Source organism: Hyaena hyaena, unplaced genomic scaffold (genome assembly GCF_003009895.1).
Source record: "Hyaena hyaena isolate Hyena2069 unplaced genomic scaffold, ASM300989v1 scaffold_26, whole genome shotgun sequence".
Taxonomy (NCBI): domain Eukaryota; kingdom Metazoa; phylum Chordata; class Mammalia; order Carnivora; family Hyaenidae; genus Hyaena; species Hyaena hyaena.
Genome location: NW_024080658.1, coordinates 2,267,831 through 2,280,812, shown reverse-complemented (window position 1 = coordinate 2,280,812; position 12,982 = coordinate 2,267,831).

Here is a 12,982-nt window from a genome sequence, read left to right as displayed (position 1 = left end):
GGAAGCTGCTTCTAAAGGTACCAACAATTTAAATACATCACATCCCGCTGGCAGGTTCCCAACCATGTGGCAGGAGGAGACTTTCTCTCCGGCTTCTCACTTCCCTTTCAAGTTACATGAACCACTGACCTTTCCGGGTTATCATTCTTTGTCTCCTGCCCCAGCTGAAAGTAAATATAGAAGATCATCATTGACAAGAAGGAAAAGGAACCAGTATTTGCAGAGTACCTGTTCAAGGCATGTTAGGTATTTCCTGATACCTCTACTACATTCCTTTGTTGTTGTTGTTGTTTTATTTTTTCTTGATAGCAACCCAGTGAGGCAAGTAAAATCTCTATTCTGTGCTTGAGAAATTGGGTTTCATGGTGATTCATTTCTCCTTTTTCTGTGCCAAGCACTGGGGCACTGGGCTAGAAGTTCAGGGTCACAGGGTGTGGTCAGGGAGGGATTTGAGGACAGATTCTTTGGGCTCATGCCTTTCCAACTACATCATAAACAGGGCTTGGTCTTTTTCTTGAGGTCTTTTGTTACTGGTGCCAGTACCCACGCAGCTTCCGAGGTTTCTGGTTCCCTACTTTCCCTTCCCTGTGGCACTGTCTGTTTGTAACTACCTGCCCATTCAGACTCCAGAGTTTCCATGCTACTTTCCCCGGTGTCTTTAACCTGCTAATTCTCGATTGCTGACGTGAGGATCCCCATTTCCTCTTTGGTTTGTGCCCAGCTCTGAGCCACTCACGCTCCAGTGTCAGCTCCACTCTGTCCCTTTAAATCTCTATCTCCCAGCACTGCTCGGGCAGGACCCAGTTTCTAAGCACCTGTAGCACCTCTGATTCAAAGCCTGCCAGTCCTCGGTATCAGACTTTCATCGAGGGACATCTTTAGAAACTGCTCTGTTTCCTCTATCTCCTACCACTGATCATTTAAAAAAATGTTGCTTTATTTTTCCAAGTGAAGCCATAGAGAGCTTTGTGATGAGATACTAATGCTTCCCATTTTGGTTAAAGACATAGGAGCCAATTAGACCCAGCTACTTCTTACAAACTAAACACAGACAGTGAAATCAGGCTTATGAGTAAATTTGGTCTTAGAATATAGTTAGAGAGGGGAGCCTGGCTGGCTCAGTGGGTTGAGCATCAACTTCAGCTCCGGTCATGTTCTCATGGTTCATGGACTTAAGGCCCATGTAAGGCTTTGCTCTGATAGCTAGGAGCCTGCTTCAGATTCTCTGTCTGCCTCTCACCCCTCAAAAATAAATAAACATTAAAAAATATATCTCTGAATGACCATTTAGCCTGACTTTTACCCTCAGGTAGGAACACAACTAAAGTTTGTAGAGGGGGTACAGGGAGAATAATATATATATTATATGTATATATATATATATTAAAGTTTAATTATTTAATTAAATTATTTAATTTGAGAGAGAAAGAGAGAACAAGTGCAAGCAGGAGAGGGCAGAGAGAGAGGGAGAGAGAGAATCCCAAGTATGCTCCCCACTGTCAGCGTGGAGCCCAATGCAGGGCTCAAATAACAAACTGTGAGATCATGACCAGAGCCAAAATCAAGGGTTGGCTGCTTAACTAACTGAGCCATCCAGATGTCCTGTGGGGAGATTCATATATATAACAAAACAAAACAAAACAAAACAATGATCTATTTAGGATATCCCTCACCTAGGGCCATTCATACTAGAGAGCACTAGATTTAAGAAAGACACTCTAGGGGCGCTCAGTCAGTTGAGTGTCCAACTTTGGCTCAAATCATGACCTCATTCTTCGTGGGTTTGAGCCCCACGTCAGGCTCTGTGCTAACAGCTCGGAGCTTGAAATGTGCTTCAGATTCTGTCTCCCTCTCTCTGCCCCTCCCCGACTCGTGCTCTGTCTCTCTCTCTCACAAAAATAAATAAACGTTAAAAAAACAAAATGTTAAATGTTAAAAATTTTAAAAAAAAAGAGAGACTCTTAACTACATAGAAAACAATGTTTGAATAATTTTTATAAAGGGAGAGAGTCTTTCCAATAGCAGTTACTCAACTTGTAGAATCCAGTATGCAATGGCCAAAACTGTGGGGCCTTGTGCTGGTTTGTTATTTCTTTTAACTATGAATAACTTTTTAACTAGTAATAATGTGTTTCCTGATCCAAGGTAAGATATTCATGATCAAATCTCATGCTTCAGGCTATAAAGTAATTACTGCAGAGAACAGGATTCTCTTGCCTGTGTTTCAAATGAGAAAGAAAGAGAGAGAGAACCATTGGCAAAGTCATCTTCCCTCCCTGTAACTCGCACTGAGCCACCGTTTCAAAGTCAAGGTGTCCTGACTTTGAAACAGAGGTGATACAGCTTTAGCCACGGTATATAAAGCTCTGGTTTTTGCCAATTTTTTTTGGGAAGTGTTCTCCTTATCTGCCAAGATTAACCTCTTTTCTCTAAGTAAAATAAAACTATTGTTTTGCTAGTTAATAAAAAGGAAATCACACAATGTCTGTGTTAGCACATGACTTTTTAAAGCAACGGAATACTTGTATAGAGGCTCTTGTTTAAAAGTGATTATCTGAACCCATGGTATTTCAGGCATTATGCCGGTGGCCTTGACTTGGAACTCATGTTTAACTGAGATTTGGTATAGCAATCATGGTGACCCAATACATAGTAAGTTTGCTTTGTTGTTGCTGTCATTCTTAAGATCATATTCAAGCTAAAATACTAAAGCAAATGACACTATCATGTTGACACTTGAATTCAACAGACCTGAATATAAGTAAAGGTTTTGCCAACTGCTACTGGATGACATCAAACAAATAATTTAACCTGTGTTTCAGTTGGAAAGATTAAAATAGGAAACATAAAGAAGTGAAAACAACGATAGCAACCTCCTAGAGTTGCTGTAAAAATTTAAAAAATTAGCCAGGGTCTAGCATATGATGCAAATTTTCAACAAGTGACATTAGATTCATATTGCTAAATATAATGAGCTTCTCATACTTGAACTCAGATTTAGAAAATAAGATGGGGCGCCTGGGTGGTTTAGTCGGTTAAGCGTCCGACTTTCGCTTAGGTCATGATCTCACAGTTCGTGGGTTCGAGCCCCGCGTCGGGCTCTGTGCTGACTGCCAGCTCAGAGCCTGGAGCCTGTTNCTCTGTGCTGACTGCCAGCTCAGAGCCTGGAGCCTGTTTCAGTCTGTGACTCCCTCTCTCTCTGACCCTCCTCTGCTCACGCTGTCTCTCTCTCTCTCCTAGAAATAAATAAAACATTAAAAAAAAAAAAGAAAATAAGATAAATCCCTATGTTTCCAACTAAAATGTGTTTGGTTTTTGTGAGTTTTATATCCAGTAAATAGGAGCCTCGATACAGAAATTCCAGAATGGGGCTTCTAATTATTATGAATTTACTTAAAAACTAATATGCCATTGCAATTAGACTCCTTAGACTTACTTAGAAAGTAAGCTTTCTAGGATTTTAGTACTCAAAGTGAGGTGAGAGATTCAGCAGCAGTGTCAGCAACTAGGAGCTTGCCCAGATTTTAGAACTTTAGGCATTATCCAAACTACTGGATCAAAAAAAATGCAATTTAACAAAATTCCCAGGTGACTCATCTGCACATGAGAGCTTCAGAAGGATTGCTCTCGTAGAGTTCTCAGACTTTGGCATGTATCATAAGTACCTGGAGAACTTGTTAAAACACAGAAGCTGGGGCCCAACCCCAGAGTTTCTGATTCAATAAGTCTAGAGTGGCCTAAGAATTTGCATTACTAATAAGGTGATGCTGATGTTGCTAGCCTAGGGACCACACCTCAATAATGACTACAACATTTGGCAAAGTCTCTAGAATGGCCACACTTTAGTCATAAGACTACTAGTAAAAGCTACTCTAGAACCCTCTAACCAGACTTGAGAATAATCCTTAAAAGTATCAAATCAGTCCATGAATAACATATCTACTTACCACAAAAAAGTCCAACAGTACTTAAAGGAGAACAACAAAATCCAGATAGTCCACATTATAATATTCAAAATATCCACTACCCAATCAAAAATTACTACCTATGCCAAAATACAGGAAAATGTGACCCACAAAGCAGGAGTTAGTCAACGGAAACAAACATCGAAATGAAAGAGATGATGGAATTAGCAGACATGAGCATTATAACAGCTATTGCATACATGCTCAATCTTTTAAGGAAAAAACATCAACATAAAAGGAGAGAAGTGGAAAATATATTACAAAACTAAATGGAATTTCTAGAGATGAAAGATATAAGTGAAAAATGCACTGAATGAGATTAACAGCAGGTGTAGACACAAAAGAATTAAAAAAATATACATCACATAAAAAGCTGTATACAAATGTTCATAGGAGCATTATCCAGAATAGGACAAAAGTGGAAACAACCCAAATGTGTATCAACTAAAGAACGGATAAACAAAAATGTGGTATAACCATTCAATGGAATAATATTCAGTCATATAAACAAAGTACTGATACCATATCAGCTACCACATGATCGAACCTTAAAAATATTATGCTAAACTGCTAGGAATTTACCCAAGGGATACAGGAGGGCTGATGCATAGGGGCACATGGACCCCAGTGTTCATAGCAGCACTCTCAACAATAGCCAAAACATGGAAAGAGCCTAAATGTCCATCAGGTGATGAATGGATCAAGAAGATGTTATTTATGTATACAATTATACAATGGAATACTACATGGCAATGAGAAAGAATGAAATCTGGCCATTTGCAGCAACATGGATGGAACTCGAGGGTGTTATGCTAAGTGAAATGAGGCAGAGAAAGACAGATACCGTATGCTTTCACTTATATGGGGAACAGGAGAAACTTAACAGAGGACCATAGGGGAGGGGAAGGGGAGAAAATAGTTAAGGAGAGGAGGGAGGCAAACCATAAGAGACTCTTTAATACTGAGAACAAATTGAGGGTTGAGGGGATTAGGGGAGAGGGGAAGGGGGGTGATGTGCATGGAGGAGGGCACTTAATGGGATGAGCACTGGGTGTTATATGGAAACCAACTTGACAATAAACTATAATAATAAAAAAAGAAAATATTATACTAAATAAACAAAAATAGTTACAAACGCCATATTGTATGATTCCATTCATATGGCATGTCCCAAAGAGGTAAATGTATAGAGACAGAACCTACATTTGTGATTATCTAGGGCTGGGTAGGCCGACTTGAGGGAAAATGAGGAAGATTGCTAATTGGTATGGAATTTCTTTTTGAGTGATAAAAATAGTCTAAATGTCATTGAGGTCATAGTTGGATAATTCTTTGAACAAAATAAAAACCATTGCATTGAATGATATACAAATTATGTCTTAATAAAGCTATTATATTAAAAAATATAGGGGCCCCTGGGTGGCTCAGTCAGTTGAGTGTCCAACTTTGGCTCAGATCATGATCTCACAGTTTCTGGGTTCAAGACCCACATCAGGCTCCTCACTGACAGCTCAGAGCCTGGAGCCTGCTTTGGATTCTGTGTCTGCCTCTCTCTCTGCCCCTCTCCCACTAGCACTCTGATTCTTTCTCAAAAATAAATAAATAAACTTAAAGAAAAGAAAGATAATTATTTTATATACATATATGTGTGTGTATACATATAAGTTAGCATTATATTTCACGCCTAGGAGGTCATTGGTGACCTTTGCTTGAACAATTCCAATCTGAGTTGGGGAGGCAGAAGCCATGTTATATTGTGTGTTGTTAAAAAAAAGGGAGGGGGCGGTGGTAATGTGAAAACAACGCAGGTAGACCATTCTCTTAAAAAGTCTAGCTGTAAAGGAAAGAAGACACAGTGTTATTTAGAGGAGTTTGTATGAAAGGGAATGAGGTAATAGGAGGTGAAGGAGAAAGAAAGATACAGAAGAGCGGGGTAGGGAGAGTTGACCGAGCCAGGTGTGACAGGAGATGGAGTCTGAAGAAGGAGATTAACCTTGCATAGGAGAGCACCACTCATCCACCCATCGAGGAGGAGGAAGGAATGAAGATTGAACATCTGCCTCAGAGTCTGGGGGGCAGCAGCTGGGCTGTTTGGCTGAGGAGACATTGCTCAGAGGTCTCTAAACATCCACAGCTTTCTAGTACTATCCATCCAGACGGACACCTGTTATGGGTGGTGGTGGTGTGTGCATGTGTGTGAAGGGGGGAACCATCCTCCTCAATGACATTCTCCCACTGACAAGAAGGTGACAACTCCCACAAGGAAACTTGATAGTTTTGAAGACACAGAACCTTTGGGGGATGTTCAAGCCAGATTTAGAGATTAGAGTAGAGGCAGCTGCAAGCTCAACTGTCTACAAGGTCCAAGCAGTTAATAACAAGACCTAATGTTCACTGAGTGCGTGTAATGTGCAGGCATCAGTCTGAACGCTTTCTGTTCATAAACACACTAAATCTTCACAATAGCCCCATGAGGGGCGCCTGGGTGGCTCAGTCGGTTAAGTGTCTGACTTCAGCTCAGGTCATGATTTTACGGTTCATGGGTGCGAGCCCCACATCAGGGTCTGTGCTGACAGCTCAGAGCCTGGCGCCTGCTTCAGATTCTGTGTCTCCCTCTGTCTGTCCCTCCCCACTTGTTCTCTGTCTCTCTCGCTCTCAGATATATAAAAACATTTTTAAAAATTAAATAAAACAATAGCCCCATGAAGTAGGTATTCTTAATTCTACTTGACAGGAAGAACACCAAGGCACATGAAGGTAAAGGAACTCACCAAGAATCCATAGTTAAGAAACTGGTAGAGCTGGGGTTTGCAGCCGAGCAGTCTGAGCATGCTCCAAATCATGAAGTGACATTGCCTTTCTTTAAAGAAATATGCATCATAAAATGGCATGGGGCCTATGATGGCAGAAGAGCCCACGACCATACTGACTATACGAAGGGAGCGGGCACTACTTACACCGAGCCCCTTCCTCACAGGCATGAAGTATTCGGTGTTCCCAGTGTTCTCAGTTCAGGAGACTTTTTTTGTTTTTGTTTTTTTTTTAAACAGAGGAGCTGAATCTGAACTTGTAAATAAAATCTCATGACTTTTTTGTAATAAACCATGCATTTATGAATTTTAAAAAAATCTCACGATTTTTATTTTATTTTTAAATTATTTTTTAAATTTAATTTATTTTTTAATTGACATCCAAGTTAATTAGCATACAGTGCAACAATGATTTCAGGAGTAGATTTCCTTAATGCCCCTCACCTATTTAGCCCTTCCCCCTCCCACAACCCCTCCAGCAACCCTAGGTTTGCTCTCCATATTTAAGAGTCTCATGTTTTTGTCCCCCTCCCTGTTTTTATATTATTTTTGCTTCCCTTCCCTTATAAATCTCACGATTTTTAAACATTGGAAATTTATTTTTTTTAAGTTTAGAGATTTCATGACAAACACATCCATGGGCCAGTTGAGGTTGATGATGAGCCAGTGTGATCTCTGCTTTAAAGGGAACTATAGGCATCTAAGGTGTCCAAGAGAAAGAAGGATCTAATACAAAGTTTGATAAGTTCGGAAGTCTGATATGTCCACAGACAGCATTTGTAAAGGTACAGCATAAAGGGGAAACGAACACACATTTCATGTAGTCGAGCAAATATGCATCATGAAGAAAATCAGAGAATACCAGCCCAAAGAAGAGAAGACGACAGACATTTTAGAATAACAAATAACAAAAATGCTGGGCTTCTGTCATTGATAAGGACAATCGAGATGGGACATCATTCTCCAAGAAAGATAAATGTGATCTGGACAAATAAATCTCTTGCTGTAAAAGTCCTGTTCCACTTACATCAGGCATGCTGTAATCAGCGACATGTAAGCAAATAAGGGACAACCCATCACGATCTCACAACGTTACTGGAAGAAGAGGGAAAAAAAAAAAAGAGCTTTGGCACCAGTAGGAGAAACAGTTCCCCAAAACAAAATTATGTCCTGTTACCATGAGAAGCGACAATAGACACTGAGCAGTCCCTGCAGGGTCTGGGCAGTAAGGTGCACAGCTGGGCTCTGAGAACAGATCGTTAGGTCAGGTCTCTTCCACAGCTGCCCAGGATCACCATACCTAGGGCGATGTACCTAAAACTGTGCTGTATAGCAGGGCAGGGGTGGTGCGGTTGGTTAAACACTCGACTTTGACTCAGGTCAGATCTCACAGTCTGTGAGTTCAAGCCCCTGCGGGCACTGTGCGGACAGCTCAGAGCCTGGACCCGACTTTGGATTCTCTCTCTCTCTCTCTCTCTCTCTCTGCCCCTCTCCCACTTGCACTCTGTCTCTCTCTCAAAATTAAGTAAACATAAAAACATTGTTTTTTAAACAGTGCTGTATAACCTCTTTGCAGCCCATTCGTCAATATTTCTGTCTACATTGAAAGGATCAAAAGGCACAAACTGATGTTCAAGTATCCAGCAATCATTACAACTGCCACCACCACAACAGACCAAAGGTATCGGCCCCTGCACAAGAGTCCACTGTTATCACACCATTCACTGGCCTGCCCTGCAGGCCTCGGCCTCTGGCTGGGAGAAACTCTTTACAACCCCCAGAGAGCTCGCTTTGATACCCAGAAGGTAAAGTTGCCTTTTGTTTCAGTAAAGAAACTCTTTTTTTTTTTTTTTTTTTTGCCAGTTGAGTCCCCTGGTACGTCTCCTATCTCTTACGTACAACTGGTCATCAAAACCCATGACCCTCTTAGTCCAAGCATCCATTTGGCAAAACTGCCAAAACAATGACAACAGCAAAGTAACACAACATGCAAGAGTGATCGCTTTATGAATGTGTCTGATGAGTAGGTGCCGTTCTAAGACGTGGCGGATTTGCTGCACAGTGTGGGGTTTCGTACTAGCTGGAACTTCTACGGCAGCCGGATGTGTGTAGCTTCTAAGAAACTCCTACTCACTTCCCACTCCAGGGCTGACGGTGGGCGACTTTCCCCCCAGTCTTTTCAGACCTTTATTTCTCTAGATTCTTCCCACTGTTGTGGAAGCTGGAAGTCCTACCATGCATCGTCTATTCCGTGCCCTCGCAAAGTTTCTACTCCCCGACTGAACACTAACTTGCACTCATTCTGACTTTAGCAGGGAGGTGCTATTATTATCCTTACTTCACAAGGAAAAAACAAACAACAAACAAACAAACAAAAAATACCTGTGGCACAAAGAGGGAAAATTACTTTCCCAGAGTCATACTCCTGTTGTGTATTGGAAGATTTGAACCCATACAAATTTTTTGACTTAATAGCTAGTTAACTATCATAATAGATTGCTAAAAGAAGATATAGAGAGACAGGTATTAGTTGCCATTACAGTACATATAGATGGTATATATCATACATGTCATACTATGTGACATACATAGCATGCATTATAAGTAGCAGATATCATATATATACATTACATAAAGTATGTAACCGATTAGATAGGGACACTCAGCTTGTATATAGAATTTAACTCTAGGATTTTATAGAAATTGATTTTTCAGCTGTTTTCGCTAGTGGCTAATAAATTGCCACCTGTGTATAATAGAAAATATATATACACATGCATATATTCTTAACTGTATACATTTGGTATCTTGATATCATTTCAACAATTGAAAAACCAGTTTCTGTAAGATCCCAGAGCTAAATCATCCTACAAACCAAAAGGAATGGGGAAAACTTTTTTGAATAATATTGGTGACTCAAAAAAAAAAAAAAGAAAAAAAGAAAGAGAAGGCTGAGCTCATTAATGTTCAAGCAAGGATGCATTTGAATAAGGAAAGTTAATAAGTACTCTGCGTGGGAGATCCGTGAGACAGTATAAGGCTGTGAAACAAATTCAATGTTTAGAAGAAAATGATAGATAATTCCATTTAATGAGTACACAGCAGACTAATTATCGTAATGAAATATGTTTAATTAAAAAGAAGTCTGCTCCCTAATGATTATACTGACTGTAAACCCGTTTGGAAACCCCAAAGACAGCTAAAGAGGGTATATATAAAGGCTTCAAGGAAGCTTTACACAAGGAGGGTAAACAAACATATTTACTGTAGCCTAAAGTAATCATTCTAGCTATCCTAGCCTCCTTTCATGTAACACTCCCTGATTTCTTATGGCAATGCCCAGTTGGAAATAAAAAAAAAAAAGAAAGTCTTAGGAAAATCATTTAAATATAGTTTTATATGAATTTGGAGAAAATATATTTTAATATACATTCGTAGAAAAATGCAAACTATAGCAAGTTTCATTCAGGATACTGTTAAAATCCATTCGTAGAATCAAAACATTAACCAAAGCGTCCAGCTCCAATTTGCAGTGGGACTTAGCAAGGACACGTAAAGCATGACTTCACATACTCTTTGAGCCACGTGACCAATGCGGGCTCAATGGACAGGGAACAACATAGCAAGTGGAGGAGAGCGGAAAGGGGGTTTCAACCCAGGGCTGCAAAAAGGTGACCCTGTCTGGATCCTCCACGAGATTCTCAGAATGTAACAGATGAGCTCATCAACACAGATTAATAGTCTTTATTAGATGGAAAGTTCAAGGATTTTTTTTATTAAAGCAGGAAGGTCTTCTGCTTCCCATCCCCCAGTCTTCTAGAACATCTCATCCTCCTACAAGAAGGACAGTTTTGAACACCTAGAACAAGGATAAAACATTTCTTTTTTTCCCGAAATGCCAAACAGCTCTGAGGACAAGAATGCTATGATTTATTCCTGATGGTTGCCATGGGTAGGGCGTAATAGGTATTGTAACTCAGGGCAAGTATTTACTTTACCTAACTTTTCTGTAAGTTATTTTCCTCACTTCAAAAAATGTATTTTCGTGGGCATCTGTTTGTCTCCTTAAAAAATCACAAGCCACTGATTTCTGCTATGATTTTTTTTAAAAATCTATGCCTTCATATGGAGATAATTAGAGAAAATTACCTTACTAGGCTATATCTATCCTTCGATTATCTTCTAGTAAGGTCAGATCTGATTATGTCTAAGGTTTGAAGAATAATTAATAGTACAAATTCTCTGGGGAAAGATTTTTTTCCCTCTCTTCTGGTGTAACGAGGGGCTCAAAGTAACATTGGTCAGCTGAAATGTGTTTGGTTTTTTTTCCCTATAAAAGTAATTGTAACACCTGCCCTCTCTTGCCTTTGCAAATGTCAACCCATTTTTCTATTTTATGGGTTAAAAGTCATTTTCTATTGGATAAATTTAAATCATTACCAAAATAAAGAACAAACTATATTTCAGGAATAATTTCTTGATTCATGTATTATTACTAATGATGTTAAACATTCATTAGGTGCTTACTATGTGTTAGGCACTGCAACAAATGCTCTCCAGATAGGTGTCAATCTACAAATAATCCTGCCTCCCTATAGAAGTGTAGTTAAAAACATAATGACCAAGGACTCATAAGAATAAATGACATTCTGTGAAATGTGAAATTAGAATATTTCCCCATAAGTTTCATAAACTTGCATACCTTCTACCATGCTTAGCAAGATAATTGAGCACTCACTAAATATTTATCACACCATCATATCTGAGAGCATTTTACAATAAAAAATTACATCTTCTATTTCATTTCACTTTACAGTATCCCATAGGTAGGTAAATATAGGAAAATAAACCCATTTAATGGGTGAGAAATGAGGCTCAGCATAGTTAAATGATTTGTTCAAGATAAGCAAACCCTCACTGCACTGCTTTTCCCTTCACTGTTGGATGGGTTTTAATATTTGAGTGCCAATTTATTTTTTTTATCTGGAGCCCCAAGTTATCTCTGTAAACCTTGTGCTTTATAAGTTCACTCCCCTCTAACTTTGCATTGTCCTTATAGGGTTCTTAGGATAAAGTTCATAGTCTTAGGCTCCACTTAGAAGGCTCTGCTGAACCAAACCTTCACCCAACTCCCTGGCTTCATTTCCAAGTACATGGACTTCACTCAGTTCTTTAAAGCAAGCTCCTTCTTAAATACCGGTTTTCACGTATGTTCTCTCCTTTGTTCCTCCTCCACCCTTCTGTCAGGCTAGTTTTTCTTAATCCTTTGGGTCTCTATTTAAGTAGCTCACTCTTCAAAATTTTCCCCAACTTTCCACATTAGGTGAAGACCCTGTTACTCGTTCACATACATTCCATATGGAAAGAAAACATTTGTTAAAGTATTTTTGGCTATGCTGCAGGTGGACCAATGCCTTATTTGGTCAATTTACCAAAATATAAGTCATAGTGGAGGATAGAGCCCACCTCCCATGATGGAGAGCTAAAAGTGGATCCTTGTTGCAGCCTTCCTTGTAGCTGGAATGCAGATGCATGGGCAAATTAGATGCACCTGCTTCCAGGCTCCAGTGAGAAGCTAGTGACTCAAAGAAGCATGGACAGAAGAGGATTTATCCCCAGTATGGTGACAGTGGCTTTGCTGACACCCAGTTTTGAGAGATCACAGAAACATCAACAGCCTTGGTATCAATGGTAGAAGCCTTGACCCCGTTCTGGCAATGTAAGGAGTACAAGTCATGGATCCTGGTGATCAATGGAATTGGTAGTGTCCTAACTTGACTAGTTCCATTGCTTAATTTTGGGTGTGACCTGGCTATGCATACACCCTTATCCATTTTCTCAGCTTGGTTTCCCAGCACTCCTGCCAAATCTACAAACTAAGACATGTCTTTTCAATAAATTGTGTTTGTGTTTAAAGCAGTCAGGCTCAGTTTCTGTTGCTTGCAACTTAGCACCCTGAAAAAAACACTATTGCCCTTTTAACTTTATGATTTTAAAATGAATACATATTTCAGTGATGTCTGCTTCTTCCATTGAACTATAAGCTTGAAGACTTTTTCTCTGTCTATTATATGAGCCACTGCTGCCTAGCACAGGTTTGTCACATAGTAGACACAAAATCAGTCTGCTGCATGAAAAGAGTGAATTAATATCTGCAAAGCACTATGCCTAAATGATAGAGAGGGTTGGGGATAATCAGGTTCAACA